Genomic DNA, 15,166 nt, shown 5'->3' with positions numbered 1-15,166 from the left:
TAGACCCATGATTTTGCTCCCTATTACAGGTTCTGGATAGTAACAGTTTCTTTAAGTTGTAGAGCTAAATCCCGATTGTCTTTACTCAGCTCTCAAGTCAAACTTCCTTTATGCGAGCAAAAAAATACGTGGGAGCAGGGGATTTGCAGCACCAGCGTTTTCTGGTGAAGATAGTGGATATTTTTTGGTGGTTTAGTGCCTGGTCTTTGGGAATTAAATAACTGCTTGAGAATTTTAGCTTCATTTCAAAGGCATGTTTCTAGCCCTTCAGTTTCTGTGACCCCCTCCCCCCCCGCACCTTGTAATTTGAAAGTGTGACTTGGATATGCCTGAAAGACTGGGGATCCACAAGGCAGGGAAAAAGAACCCAAAGCTGATTGTTATTAAAAACAAACACCACCACCCCCTCCCCAAACTGATGGTATTTGAATTCCTGGGTTTGCATTGCTGATTTTGGGCCAAGGGAACTGAAGGCAGGTAGAAGCCTGACTTGCATTAGATCAGAAGCAGGAACCTGGCAGTTTGCTTGAAAATGGCCTGAGCCTGTTAAGCCTGGTGAGCCAGCGCCTGCAAAACGGGTGAGCGGGGACACAGTGAGTGCCACAGAGGGAAATACCAGCCCTTAGAGAAAATCCTTCCTGCTCCCACCCATAAAACCTCATTTTTCTGGAGAGAAGAATCAGTCCCGCAAAGGGTGATATCCCCACCTCCTCCTTTACTAATCAGGTTCTCTTTTAATTTGCAGTGCTTAGTTTCCCCACATGAATTGACTATAGTTGGTAGATAAAGCTGTGAACGGCCCTTTTAAGTTCAAATGATGCTTCTAGCTGCACATTGCTCAGTTAAAAATGTGCAGGGTCCTTCTTTCCTGACATGTGCTAGCAGAAGTCATGGGGTGCACCCTGAGCAGCCCCTGCTTTCTTTATTGTTGTTCTTTCCTTCCTCTGGTGGCACGAGTCAGGGGCACTGCCGCTCCGAACCGACAGTGTCTCCATTTTGGCAGTCTGTCCATTTCATTGTTTGAGCTGTGGCATGCTATAAGGTTTATCTTGATCCTCTGTAGTTGACAATAAAGGGGCAAATTTCTGAAATTCTAGTGGGATTTCTAAAGATACTTCCTTCCCCCTTTCCCCTTTGAAAGGAAGCAACCTCCTGCAAACTCACCAGCCCGCTTCTTTTCTTACAGGGTCAGGGCTGGCACCCTTTATTAGCTTCCTGCATAACCATGGGTTTGACTTGGCTTCTCTTAAGGTTCTTGCTGAAATTGGTCCAACACTTTATCCTCGCATCCGCCCACGCACATGAATTCCTCAGTGTCATAAGTTGGTTCAGATCCATGTAAGTCATGGCATCTCTTCTGTCTTTGCCCCTTCATCCACCCCTGTGAAAAATGTGTGGAGTTGTATATATTTGCATTTGCCTCCATTTACAAGGTGGGGAGCCTTAGTGATGTGGAACTAAGAGATGAGGGCAGCAAAGACATAGTCTGTGGAAGGTTATTAGGGCTTTTGAATAATGAAATGCAAGACTATCCCTTAAAGCTGGATGTGAAGCCTGCTGAGTTCAATGGAGAGCTTTTCGTTGATTTTTGTGAACTCTGGATCAGTCCCTTCAAAAGCAGCAAGGACTACGGTCCTAGTCAGATGATATGATTGTGGTGATAGGGCTTAGCATCTACGCAGGACCCTAAATAAGACCTCAGGTCTTTCAGAAGTGCTCACCATGAAAGGAACAGGTCCTATACTTGGTATTACACCAGAGGCCAGTAGGTGTTCTGTGCTTTGGAAACTCAGCTCCTTTGATTAAATGAGAACACCATGTATTTTCAAATCTGGTTGCTGTTGTAGTTGTTGAATGCTTGAAAGTCTCTCTCTGAACACATTTTTAGACTGCCTCCCCTTCTGTTTCAAAACTGAATTTTGCAAGGTGTTATGTTCCTTCAGCTCTTAGGGCTACAGGCGTACATACACAAGGACCTTAGGAGGATCACTGTCGGGAAATTTAAAAACAAAAGAAAACAAAAAAGATTTGGATCTTTTTTTAAAAGAGTTAGATCAAGGACGTGAACATTCGAGATCATTTTCGAAATGGCAGGCCAGCCAGCAATTTCACAACTAGATCTTGATTTGAACTCTGAAACTCCAGCAAAACTGGGGTATGTGATCCCAAGACTGGGGTTGTCTAAACACGGAAATCACTCAGAACTCAAGTCAGCAAAAATGTAGGTAAAGGCACTAAATAAATGCAGCGGTCACGGGTAGCTAATCTTCCCACCCAGGAGCTCTGGTGTTCTCGGTACACAACCATTATCATCTAAAATACTGCCTGTCCCATTGCAGCCTGGATTTGGTCTCCTTGCCTGTGGATTAGACATAAGGAATATAAAACAAAATACATGCACAAAACCCTTGTGTTTCCTTTGCAAAATCAGGCTGTGCACATAACTAATTCTTTTCATGTTAATCTACACTTACAACCCGATAACAAGCTAGAGCTTTCTTCTAACCAGGCTTGATTAAATTTGGAAGATTTCTTCCCAACAGGAGAACCCTTTCTGCTTTCATGCAGTAAACATGATTTTGTGCTTTCTGTATTTCCCTTTTTTATTTTTATTTCAGGAATTCTTTTTTTCCTCCTTCTTCTTATTATTATGAATAAGCTAGTTTTAAATCAATTTCAACAGCTGGAATTAATTTTCCTGTTACTGACTCTTCACTTGGGCCTGTCACAGAGCGGGAGGCTTTCTATTAGCATAAACATAACTGAAAGCTCTGGAATTTGCATTAATGTACTTTTAACAAGTTGACAGTCTTTTGGCACACGCTCCTGAGATCTGAGAAGCAAGGGGAAAAAAAGACTGTATTATACCTTACACTGGCCGGATTGTAAGAAGCTGTCAGGTAAAACCTCAGGTTTCTTTTCCTACTACAAAAATATGGGACAAAATATCCACTCATGAGCAGGTGCATATATCTGACAATTTTGCAAAGTCCTTACTGCTTGCCTCCTAGTCTCTGAAAGAGCATGCTCACAACTTGGGAGCAAGCTGTTGTATTGTTATTTAATGGTTGTAGAACTTGCACAAGGGCTAGAGGTGCAAAATATTTTACAAAGGTTTTAAGGGGTCTTAGGAAACGTATATTTTAGTGACGGGCCTATGGGTGCTTTGAAAAGTGATCCAGACTCTGCTAAGTAAGTCAGAAGGTGTGTCAAGTAAAGAGCTGGCCCTGCAAGCTCCTTGCTACCACCAGGTAGGAATTCAACAGGGCTCGGCCTGGCAGTTTTGCCAGCAGATGACAAATCGTAAGCGAAGACCCAAAGTCCGAGACGATGGTTTTATACATCTCTGTTGAAGCCAAATAATTAAAGTAAGGGTCTTTCCATTTGCTTCCAGCTCCAAAGTGGCAAGTGAATTGTGGCTGAACCTGGCCTTCGCTAGCCACAGGATCAGAACCCAATTTGTAGATAAACAGAACCTGATGTTCCCACCAAATGGCACGGCCGTAGCAGCAAGGCCTTAAGGGAGGATGGCTATTAGGAAAGCCGGTGTCGGTGACATTTGGCTGAAGTCTGCTGGCTTTGCAGTGAGTGTGTAGAGAAGTAGCTGGGCAACTGCTGGATCAGTGTGGGCAACCAACGAGCTGGTCTGTGTGCCGCTGTCTGCGTGCAGGGATGTCTGCGTGAATGGGTTCTGCCATGGCTGGAAGCGAAGAGTTAACTGAGCCCCCACACTGCAGGCATGGGCCTTATGGATGGCAAGGCTATCAAGGCAGGTAGCTCATGATCCCTCATGAACATGTAGATGTTCCTCCTGCATACCAGTGGGCTGATATGTCTATTTAAAGAATGCAGTATGTTTTCACTAATTATTTAGGATAAAGGTGTATTTGCAAAAAATGTACAAGCCAACATCAAATTTGTATGTATACTTATATGTGTTTCCAGCTATACTAGAAAAGTAGGCAGGAGAAAAATACTTGGGCTGCAGATCAGACTCACATCAGTTGCCATGGGAATAAAAGGAATACTGAGAATTGAGGGAATCCTTTAAACTACAAGATTTTTTAAATTGAGTTCTTATTTGACTGTTTATTTAGGCCCTACATTAAGACAAAAATATGTGTTTAGCCAGCTCCTCCTGCTGGATCCAGAGCAACTATTAAAGCTTATTTCCACAGCGAGATTGCTGATCCTGGCCCCAGAACAGAGAAGACGGAGGCCTGGGAGAAAGGCTGTGCTTAGTGGCACTCGGCTCGCCCTGCGGCCAGGGGCTCGCGCAGCCCCCTCGCAGCTTGGCACGGACAGGCGGGCTTTATGCTTACATGGTAAAGCTGCTGCCAGTGGTTTTGGCGAGGATGCGGTATTCGTCTGCTCCAGGCATTGTTCCTGGCTTTGCCTCTTGATTTTGGAAAGACCAAAATGGTACCCCTTCGGTCTGGAAACTATGACTTGATCTGGCCGGCACGGGAGTGATCTGACGCTGCTTACAGGCAGTTGTATGGGAATAGTCTCACTGCTGGGAAGAGTCACTGAAAGGTCTGCTAGCTAATTAGCAGGGGGATTGTAAACAGCTAAAACCTGACTGAATTCCTCTGTCAACTCAGGACAGGATCCCCCTGCCACTCCTTTTTCTGCCTCTTCACTTTTTGACCGCAATCGGTTCTTCTGAAGATAATTTTTCCTCTCATGGCTGTTTCAGTCATTACTATGAAAACTTACTGTGGCTGTTGTTCGTTGCCTATAGGAAAAGGAGCAACTCAGTGCTGTGGAAGGGCAGTATCTCCTCAGTCCCTTTCAAATCCTTTGTAGTTTGTCCCTTTCCCAGGAAAAGTCCCCAGGGATGCTGGCTGAGAGCAGAGGCAGCCTGTCCAGCGCTGTTTGGCTCAGATGCTGCTGTCCTGTCTTGCTTTGACTGATGGAAGGCACTTGAGGTAAATCTGCCTAGCTGTGACTGAATCACGTAATTTTTCCTGAGCTAATCTGCCTGTGTACTTGTGGCTGTGTGGAGCTCACTGCAGGTTCCTTGTCCAACCAACAGCCCATGCCAGACTGGATGGGATAGAGATACTTTGGTGAAGTCTTGAGTAGCAGTCACTAAAGTGGTGGAGTGGAGAACCGGATGCTCCTTCATTCAAACCTCCAGACCCTATGATCATGAAGCCAAGAAGCCTTCTGAAAGATTTATCTCCTTCTTAAGGCACTTCAAAGAGCCCCCAGAAGAAACCAGTTGTGTTGACATAGGCAGTGCATCAGGGCCACAAATGCATGAGCATGTCACCCATCTGACATCTGTGTGTCGTCTTTTGATAAAAGAGAAACATTTCTCCTCTTTCACAAAAAGACATTTTCCATACCTGCCAACCCAACCCCTTACAATTGCATGAGCCCAGAAATAATCCCAGATGCAGGAGCGGTGAAAGGATAGCATAACATTGGAAGCAGAGGTCAGCATCTGTGCTTGTGGTGAGGGAAGCTATCCAAAGCCAAAGGCCAAATGCCTACACCAGCACTGACTTCACCAGCATCAACGGAGGGCATTGCGTGAGTCAATGCTGACAGCATCAGGCCCTGGTCAGGGTTCGTGTGTGTGAGCAGCGGGCAGAGGAGCTGTGGGCTGGGAGAGCTTTGCAATGATGGGAAGAGTGTGGGAGGGGAAAAGAGAAGGGTAGTTTGGTTTAGAGATACTGTCCGCAGCGCTGATTCACTGGGCTAATCGGATCTCCGTGGCATTTTTCCTCCGGTATCTGCTCTGGGCGTCTGTCACTGTTTTTGAGAATTTATCTTTCTCATCAGAGCTTGGGGCTTTTTGTTGGTTTTTTTCCTTTCTTCATTCAATGCCTGTGAAAGGAAAACATTTGAAAACAAAATGTCCTTTTTTTTTTTTTTTTCCAGAGCTCTGTTCAGTAGGCCTGAGCTGTGATGAAGTTCCTTGTCATGTGAATTGCCAAGGAATGTGGGTGCCCTGTGGGCAGTGGCCAGCCAGGACTACCTACAGCCTCTGCTGCATCCTTCCATTTTTTGGTAGGAGTTCTCAGTTGCCCCCAGTCTCAAAACAGTACTTCAGGGCCACACAGCAAAGGCTGCTGTATAGCCATTTTTGGCCGAAGCATGCCCTGTGGCATGGACCTTGTGGGTGAGGGTCTGGGACCTTTCCTTAAGTCACCGTGTTTCAGGCAAGCATGAGGACTAGCAGACTGCGATTGAAACTGGCAGCTCTGATGGGCGACGATGGAAAAGAGTACAGCCTGGCCTGGAGAGGAGTACAGCCTTGCCTGGTGGGTCCTTGTCCACATCCTCCCATGGAAACAGCCTAATGAAAAATAGTTGACGAGCTTTTATTATAGCTCAGGTTCTGGTGCTGTTAACCGAGGGGTTTGAGAAACTGTTGTGGAGCTCCACCCTGTCCTGTCAGTCTGGCCCGCATGGATTGAGGTGAAGCCATGAGCTAAGTGGAGCTCGTGATCACCGGTGTGCCAAACCTCCAAACTCTGCAGCGTGGAAAAAGGGGTTCAAGTATTAGTTATTATCTGGCAGCTGCAACCTCCCCTCCAACTCCTGTTGTATCAGTTAAGCTGAGCACAGCAAGAGAAGGGGGGCTGTTTGGGGAACATCTGATAAAAGAACTTTAGCTGTGCAAAGCTCAATTGGTGAGACTTCTCCGTAAACATCATCTGTTGTTAATTCAGCCTTGCATGCTTACAGACAGACATTTGTGTTGATTATGTGTGTTTTCTGGAGGAGAGATTTTTTAAATATGGAAATGAATGGAGCTATTTGCACAACTGGTTAGCATCCATTTCATATTATTACTGAATATATGTATTATGGAAGTGTCTAGAGACCTTAGGTTGTAGTAGAGCTTCACTGAACAAGGAGCAGACTATGCCTAGGGGAGATACGCCTTACTACAAGTAGTTGGAGACAGTCCCAACCGGGGCAGGCAGCTAGGCAGAGGGAGGGCAGGCACAAGGGGTGAGGTGACCTGCTCAGGGCCAGGCTGCAGGTCTTCTGGCTCTGCCCAGTCCTGAAACACTCACTGCTGGGCTCCCAAGCTTGTCTTGGGCAAGTGACAAACAAGGATAGCCATGTAAGCAAGTGATGGTATTGCTGTAACTCTCTCTGCACTGTTTTTACTGTCCTTCTCGTGATATGTCTGGCCTTAGACCCCGAGCTTTTGAGGGGAGAAGTGCTGGTTTTCTTGAGAATAAAGCATGATGCTAGTTTTATACTTTTTCTGTATTCGAAGTGCCAAGGACAATAAAAAAATGTTCTTCTCACTTAAATAACATCAAAATTCAAAAAGTGGTCTCAAAAACATGTATATTAGTTTATAGATCTGTATAAATCCATATGTTTGCGTGCCTAAACTTGAGGACTTGGAATAAGGCAATGAAAGGGAGATCAAATACAATTGTAAGTGGAGATACAGGCTGTTCTGAGCTGCTTTAGGATACTTTGGTTGAGTATTTAGATGTGAGTGAGAATCTGAATCCTCCTTTGCTGGAGCTGAGGTTTTGTGCATTTGAATTTCTACAGTCTTGAATGTGGAACGTCAGGAGATCAGCTGAAGGTTATGGCCATTGTAACCGTATCCCAGATGGGGCTGATGTGGGACAAACCCCAGCTTGTTTCTTGCAGACAGGTTCCAACATAGAGAGTTAAGTTACTAATTCTAGACACCAAAAACGTAGAAATGCCAGTTGACAGGTGTGTCCCACTATTGTGGAGTGATACTTGTGATGTCTCTGTTCTTGCTGGGTAACACCATAACCCAAAAAGGGCTCACGCTAGTTTCCAGAGGCTGTTCTTGGAGTGAAGTGTAAATTTTCTTTGCATGCTTTGTCCTGTCTAAGCTGTTGCTACCATCCTCCTTACTCACTGGTGCCTTTGGCCTGATCTTTTATGTGCCAGAATCAAGTATCTCTGTATGTATTCTTTCTGTCCCTTAGTCAAGGATTTCCAACAGCATTCAGGGTCGGCCAGACTCTGCTCCTATTGCAACCAAAATGTGTTTTTTCCACTGACTTCATTGGGCACTGTTAGGGCAGGGCTTGGTGCTGTTGGAAATCCCGTATACCAGCTGACCGAGCAGGCAGGGAAGGGGCTTAAAGGATCTAGCGTGTTTCATGGCAGAAGCAGCTTTTTGGAGAAGCGGTATACATTTCTCACAGTTTTTCTGTGATGTAGTAGGTTACCTTGCTTGGGAGTGTTGTGGCAGGCATAGGACACATAGTCCTATGTGCAGCTGTGTAAATCCCTTCCAGTGCAACTGGAAGCAGTTGAGGAGTCAGTGGGAATATATAGAAGCATTTGTTCCTGAAAGGAGCTTACATGTTTCCTTCTGCCTGGTCTATAGTATTCCTCTGACTGACTTTTTTTTAAAACTTTCAGACTATTTCAATTCCTCTCTTAACACTGCAATATCCCTTTTCTTGAATACACATTCCCACAAGTCTCAAAGCTGCACCAGCCCTACAGGGACCAAAACAATTGTCGCCACGCACAGGACATGTGCCAAGCCTGTGTTCTTCTGGAACTGGCAGTAGGCCACAGCCAAGAGCCCTCTCCCATCTCAGGGTGAGCACCTGCCACTGATGCAGCTGTCACGCTGGCTGCAGGACCCCAAGCTGAGCTTTGTGCGCTATGGGGAGGCTATACAGAGGGACACCAGGTTAACATGACCTCAAGGAAACCTGTCCTCAGCCTCCACTTCATTAACGTCACCCAAACCTTCAGAACCTGCCTGTGATACCAGGATGGCCACTTGTTATGGCTATCACAACGGTAAAATTGTCACAAGTAAAGCCATCCCATTGTCCAGAAGTAGAAGACAATAACGTGGGCACAGAGGGCCCATCCTCCACACCCCCCTTCCCCTCGCGACTCCTCCACGCTCAGGAAGTGGCAAGGCTGTAGTGTGTGGCCAAAAACAAGGCAGAAAAACTCTAGTGCAAAAGGGACTTAGAGCTGATTGGTAAGCCAGGCATGGGCACTGAACATCTCTCAAGAGATAAGTCTCTGACGCTTGATTCTTTTCAGTCCTTTTGGAGACCGTGATAAGGAGGCGGCAGTTGCTTTGTCAGGGTTGCTCACACTCTTTTGTGCAGCGTGTTCAGTCACTGAACTTGCTCAGATAAGACAAACATCTAAACTCCATTTCCGGAGACACGTACCGGTCTTTGCACTCAGGCAATGGTTATACCAGGGGTGGGCTACCAGAGACAGGACTGATGTTGAACGCCTGTAAGAAGGATGCTTCATTGTAGCTGGTGGTTCTGGGTCTCCTTTGCTTCCCCAGAGCTCCAAAACTGGAGTCCAGATTTTCCAAATGGTCCAAAGATCTGGATTATTTGGCAAAGGTGGCCACAAGCATCCCAGCAGCAGAGGGGCAAGTGCTTCTGAAAAACTCATCAGAATTTTGGGTGCTTTGGGCTGAAAAAAGCTAGGCTCTCCCAAAGTCCAGTTGCATCCAGACCGGTGTGTATCCCATTCGCAGGGTGACTCCTCAGCCATCATAAGAAAACTTGTACTTAGTGACTGCTCCAGTCACTGCTGAAAGACAGCCACAGGGGAACAGAAACGTGATTGATTAAAGTGAACAATGTCTGGACATGATTGTTTAGGACAGGCGGTGCAGGAAAATAATGTAGGCAACGTGAAATCTGCAAAGAATTTCCTAAGGTGTCAGGACGTGATAAATGCCCGAGGTAGAAATCAGTCCGGGTGCTACTTAGCACCCCTGCTGTAAGAAGTGCTGGAGCAGCTCTTGTAACTGCAGTTGGCTAGAGTTTCTTTCTGAAATCTCATGCAAAGAAAGAGCTCTGCTTTGGGGAGCAGTCCTGCTAGGAGGAAGAAAGAAGCACTCTCCATTCAGGTGCACTCATTTTTTCAGCTTCTGTGCTTTCTGTAGAGGGCTCCCAAATAACTGCTTTTACCTGTGAACTCTGAGAAGTCTTTGCCTGAGTTGGCATGGGCAGATATGCATCAAATGGCCAGAGCTGTCCCTGCTTCAGCAGGAGAAGCAGGCTCGGAGCGGTCATGCTGTCTGGGTAGCAAGGGTTACGGGGCGCTGTGTCTGTGGGTGTTATATTTTCTATGTTGAGACTCAATGTGAAAAGGCTGAGATACAGTTTGTGTTAGACCTGTGGGTTTCAGGGGCATTGTAATATATCTGAATACATTTTACTTGTGTTTCTGGCATCTCCCAGTCTGGCAAGAAGCAATCAAGTACCTTCTGGTCACCTAGGGAAGTAAATCCATCTAACAAACCTTCACAACCCAGAGAAGACTCAGTTCCTTGGCAAGGGGATGATTCCTCAAGTTGAACAGTGACAGCCTGAAAAATGCCTGTCTTGTTCTCCTGCCCTGGGATGTTTCAGCATGTCCTTGCTGCCTGCTACCCACCATGAGCAACATTCTGAGGTCCCTTACCCCATAAAAGCTTCATTTGCTGATTCATGGTATTAGCCTACAGCCCTGTGCTCAGCCTAATGGTAGGCTGATTCCAGGTAGCCTTGGAGGAGATGAGAAAATATGTCAATATTGGAAGGGAGGGACTGCATGAAGAAAGTGGCTTTGACTTTTTTGGGTGCAACTTCTAGCGGTTTTGTTTTTCAGAATGAAGATAACGGAGTTAAACTTGGTTACACAGTGGTGTCCATCCCTGCCTCCTAACTCAGGACTAGCCCCTTGCAACCTCCTGAGGCCTTGGCTTGGTAGAACTGAGCGTACAGCCCAAGGATCAAAAAGAGCCATGTACCGCTTCTGAGGAGATCCCTCGTGAAACTGTCACCTCACACAGAGTCAGTTTATGCACCAGGATAGCAGTAGCAGACTGGTGTTGGCTTGCCCTAAACTGTGTGCCTAATTTTGCTGATGTTCTACCCTGAAAATGGATGTACTTTAGATGCCTCCTAGGAGTCCTGGAGGGAGAGGGACTGCTGAAACATTAGGAATTAACTTCATTATTCTGTCTGAACCTCCTCTGAGATCTCTATGTGAAGGCATTTAACAGAAAAATCTTCTTTTCCCTCCTCAAGCAGATTTCAGCTAAAAGCCACCAAGAGAGCTGGGGACCTTCAGCACTCAAAGGATTTGGTCCCTGTTGAAAGCACTGTCACCACTATGTCCCTGGGGATGTTCTTCCTTGTGACCCTGCACAGTGCTCAGCTTAATCTTCTTGTAAGCAGCAGTTGCATCACTTGGGCATCTCAACCCCTTTTATAAACCGAGACACCAGTTATAAGATGCCATTAAATTTTTAAAACGCTGCAATGGAAAGGCCTTATTATTAGGCTATCTAGGATGCAGCTCTGTCAGTGCAGGGTTCTTCAGTTAACTGGGATCCAAGTCATTACTATGGCAGGGGTTTTTTTTTGTTAATTGCTACTACCAAGGCAATGATTTAAGGCATTTAGGAATTTCAGTGATGTTTCTGTTCACTGTCAGTTTCCCAGGGTCAAATATTGGGCCTAAGGCACGTTGGTGGTGTCCTCCTGCTGTGAACAGTGACAGAAAATCCTGTCCTGAGAGCTGCTGTTTCTGGGAGGAATGGATGTACACAGACCTCCTCTCTTTTTTTTCATGCTGCACTGGTTTCTCTTTTACAGGTCACTCAGAAGTGCTGTGTAATGGTGTGGATATCCCAGCTTCTCCCAGGCTGTTTTCACCAGGGGCTGGGAGCAGTTTTGGCAAGCAGTGACCTAGTCATGGTGCCAGGGACCAAGTGAATTCATGACCTCGTGCTTCACCGTTTTTCCCCTGTGTTCTGCTGATGTGCTGTAGAAACTGGAATTACATGTTCTGCCTGCAGGCAAAGCAGAGCCCCAGTGCCTTGTGGCAGCATTTCCCAGATGGAAATGCTTCTCCTGCTTTATCTGCCTACACCCATCTGTGTCTGAGGTAGGATGTACCTGCTGCGCACCTATTCCCCCCAGGTGCCAGTCCATCCTGGTACCCTCTGCTCCCCCCAGGCTTTTATGTCCTTCTTGCTCATCCCCTCCCCAGACCAGCTGCCTGCCCTGATGGAAAGGCAGCCTGTGCCCTTCTTGTGGAAGGCAGCTGCCTGCGTCAGGGAACTCCAGGAGCTGCCCAAGTCCCCAGCAGTGAAACTTTGTTGTTTCAAAGTCACGTTGACCTGAGTGCTGCAGCAAACGTGTGTGGCGTCTGCTGCCGTTGTTTCGCATGAGGGAGCTGCAGTCAAATATTAAAAAGGCAGCAAGAGCATTAAATTATCCGGCAATGGAACATTGTCATTCCTCCATAAAACTATTTTGACCTGCAGTTTTCTATGGAGTCCATTGCTCTTAAATGTGCAGTGAGAAAGGAAATTAAAAATTAATCTTTATTTCCATCTCAGAAGAAAACCTTAATTCTCTGCATTGAAATTATACTCGTAATCCAGGGTAATAAATTATAGTTTTTAATTGCGGCTAGTCACAGCCAATCAAGTGGGAACGTCTCTCTTTCTCTCACTTGCTTTAACTTTACTATACAGAAGAACTCGTGGACTGCTGGAAAAAATTCACATACATTGACTGAGGCTCTTAAAGTTGTGTAGAGTAAGCCCAGGATGTAATTACAGCAGTCAGGCTCTGCTCTTGCCTGGCACCCTTGAGCCAATGACCTGAAAGAACCTTCTGGGCATGAACTGCACCGTAGGCACGGGCACAGGAAAATGGGTAAATTCTGCCATTTCCACATGGAGAAGGTGTGGCGTAGCATCTTGTTCGAAGTTATGTAGTGAGTCAGTGTTAACGAGGAACAAAATCTTGATCCTGGTTCACCTTTTGACTATCAGACAACACCCTGCTGAGCAGGGAATAGGAACAAGGCTGCCCTGCTCTGGCCCACTGACCAACTCGGCTGGCCTTCGAGCATCTGGGCTCTGATGTCATACCTCTTCTGACAAAAAGGACAGCTGGTTAAAGCAGATACTTGTTTATGCTTGGTGTCTGATGCAAGTAACCTCTGTGTTCTTTCGCATTACAGCATATTGCAGACAAATGAAATGTTTCTTGGGATTTGACATTGCTGTATTGCATATGACAAAAGCTACCTTGGAAATGGGCTTACTAAGGCATGGCATGCTTTAGCACCACCAAGGAGGTGTCTCTGTTCCCAAATAACCGATGCTCTGCATGTGCCAGCTCTTCCTGTTGCTATCCCACAATTTTTATCTGAGTACTTGCACGCTTGCCATACCACTAGACCATCCTGGCTGGCTGTCATCTCACCACTTGCATAGTGGCACTTAGCCAGGGGTTGTTGTCTCCAAGCCCAGCCCAAAAGGTATTCAAATACCTGTGCAGTGCAGGTACCTGACCTGCTTATGTAGCACATTTCTGCAAGCAACATAGCCTTGGCTTTTTTTTTTTTACCCATCATATCCCAGACAATGTGATAGACCTGTGCGAACCAGGAGGGTTTAAAAAGTGTCTTAGCACTTCCAAGCTCAGCTAGGAAACAGGAGAGCCAACAGGAATGCGGTCCTCAGTTGGAGGGAGAAAGAGTGGTGGCTGGAGGCCACGATTTTGGGAACAGCTCCTAGCTTTTTTCCTATTTTTTTCCGAATTGTGCCAGTATGTGGAAGAGTTGGGCAAGAGAAAAAGGATGGGGAAGTGGCTAAAATATCAGACACAGCTATGGGAAAGAGATGAGGTCCACCTGACATAAGCCTTAAGTGGTTTTTATCAATATAATCACAGTGGAGGTGTTTGTTACTAATCAGGATTAGCCTGGCATGTCTGTAGTCATTGATTTGAAAAAGACTGTAAAATCTCTGCGGTCAGGGTCTTCAGTCTGTGAACATTCCTCCTCATAGGCTCAGTACCGTTAGTTGCAGCGAGAACAGTGCAGTGAAATCCTTCCCCTAGGATGCATAAAGAAGTACATATGAAAGAATCTACCAAAGTTTTTTTGCCCAAGACCTCTGGTGTTCTTGATGAGTAGCCCCTAGATTCCAGAGGGGAGGTTTTAAGAGGTCTTACTCTGCATTTGTTAACACTGGCTGTTTCCAGAGAGCCTCAGGTGGACAAAAGGAAGCACTGGCATCAGCAAAACATCCCTTTGCCATTATGACGGTTTCATGCCCTCAGAAATTCTCCTGCCCACCCCACGTCAGTGTCTGTGAGCTGCTGTGCTCATCAGCCAGGGCTGCTGGCTGTGGAGGATCTCTGAACTGGCAGGTCAGGGGGCCCCGAGTGTGCCCTGCAAAGGGCCCCTGTGCAAGCCCTTTACCATCTGTCCTGACTCAGATGATCAGCAGCTCCACATTAGCAGGACACACGCGTGCTATGGCAGTTGGGTGAAAAGGCTCATTTACCCATGTGAAATTTCACAAGGGAACAGGAGTGGTCTGGGTGGGAATGGCAGTCCTGCGTGCCGTGGGGAGCACTCCTTCATGGGCTCTGCTGTCTCTGCCCTAGGGCAAGCTTGGAAGTGAATTAGATGGTTACAAGGAGATAAATTTTGACATCTTGGAGTTCTTCTGCCATCTCTGGATGCCTCTGCTCTTTCAAGCATTTTGTTACACAGAGCGCTCGCAGAAATGTGTGCATCAGCAAGGTCTGCTTCTGTCTGAAGTCCTGGCGATGTCGATGAGCAGCTTGCACTGACCTGTTCTGGCCATGTCTTTGCTGCTACCAGCGTGCAAGTTTTAGCTAAATTAAAGGTAACTGATGTATGCTCGCATATGGTAAGCAAACCTCTGATTTGTTTCATCTGAGCTGCTTTTAAGTGTGAATTCTGTCCCTTTCCTAGGCAGGATTCACCACACCGTAATAAATTGAATGGCTTGGAGGCTTTTCCTGGTGGTATAGTTGAATTTTGCAGTTAACAACCTTTCTTCCTTTCTGATTCTACCAACTGGATTTACCTCTAAGTAATTCTCCTTTCCTGGAGCATTTAAACATGAGTCAAAGCTGCATAGCATTTCCACTCTTTCGCTGTTTTCCCTCCTAAATCAGTTCCTTACGGTTCTTGGTCATTTTTTATTCTGTCATTATTTCCCACTTTCTCTCTTCATTTCCTACAAATAATGCAGCAGTAAAACAATAGTTGGGCCTCTTCTCCTAGTTGTTGGAACTGCAGGACAGCATACTCAGATTGCTGCTGAGGTAAGTGACAAATACAGTTTCTTATGGCTCGTGGAAGTGATCCTTACATT

The sequence above is a fragment of the Falco rusticolus genome, chromosome 4 (assembly GCF_015220075.1).
Source record: "Falco rusticolus isolate bFalRus1 chromosome 4, bFalRus1.pri, whole genome shotgun sequence".
NCBI lineage: Eukaryota > Metazoa > Chordata > Aves > Falconiformes > Falconidae > Falco > Falco rusticolus.
The sequence above is the reverse complement of the archived record's forward strand: the minus strand, read 5'-3'. Positions refer to the sequence as shown.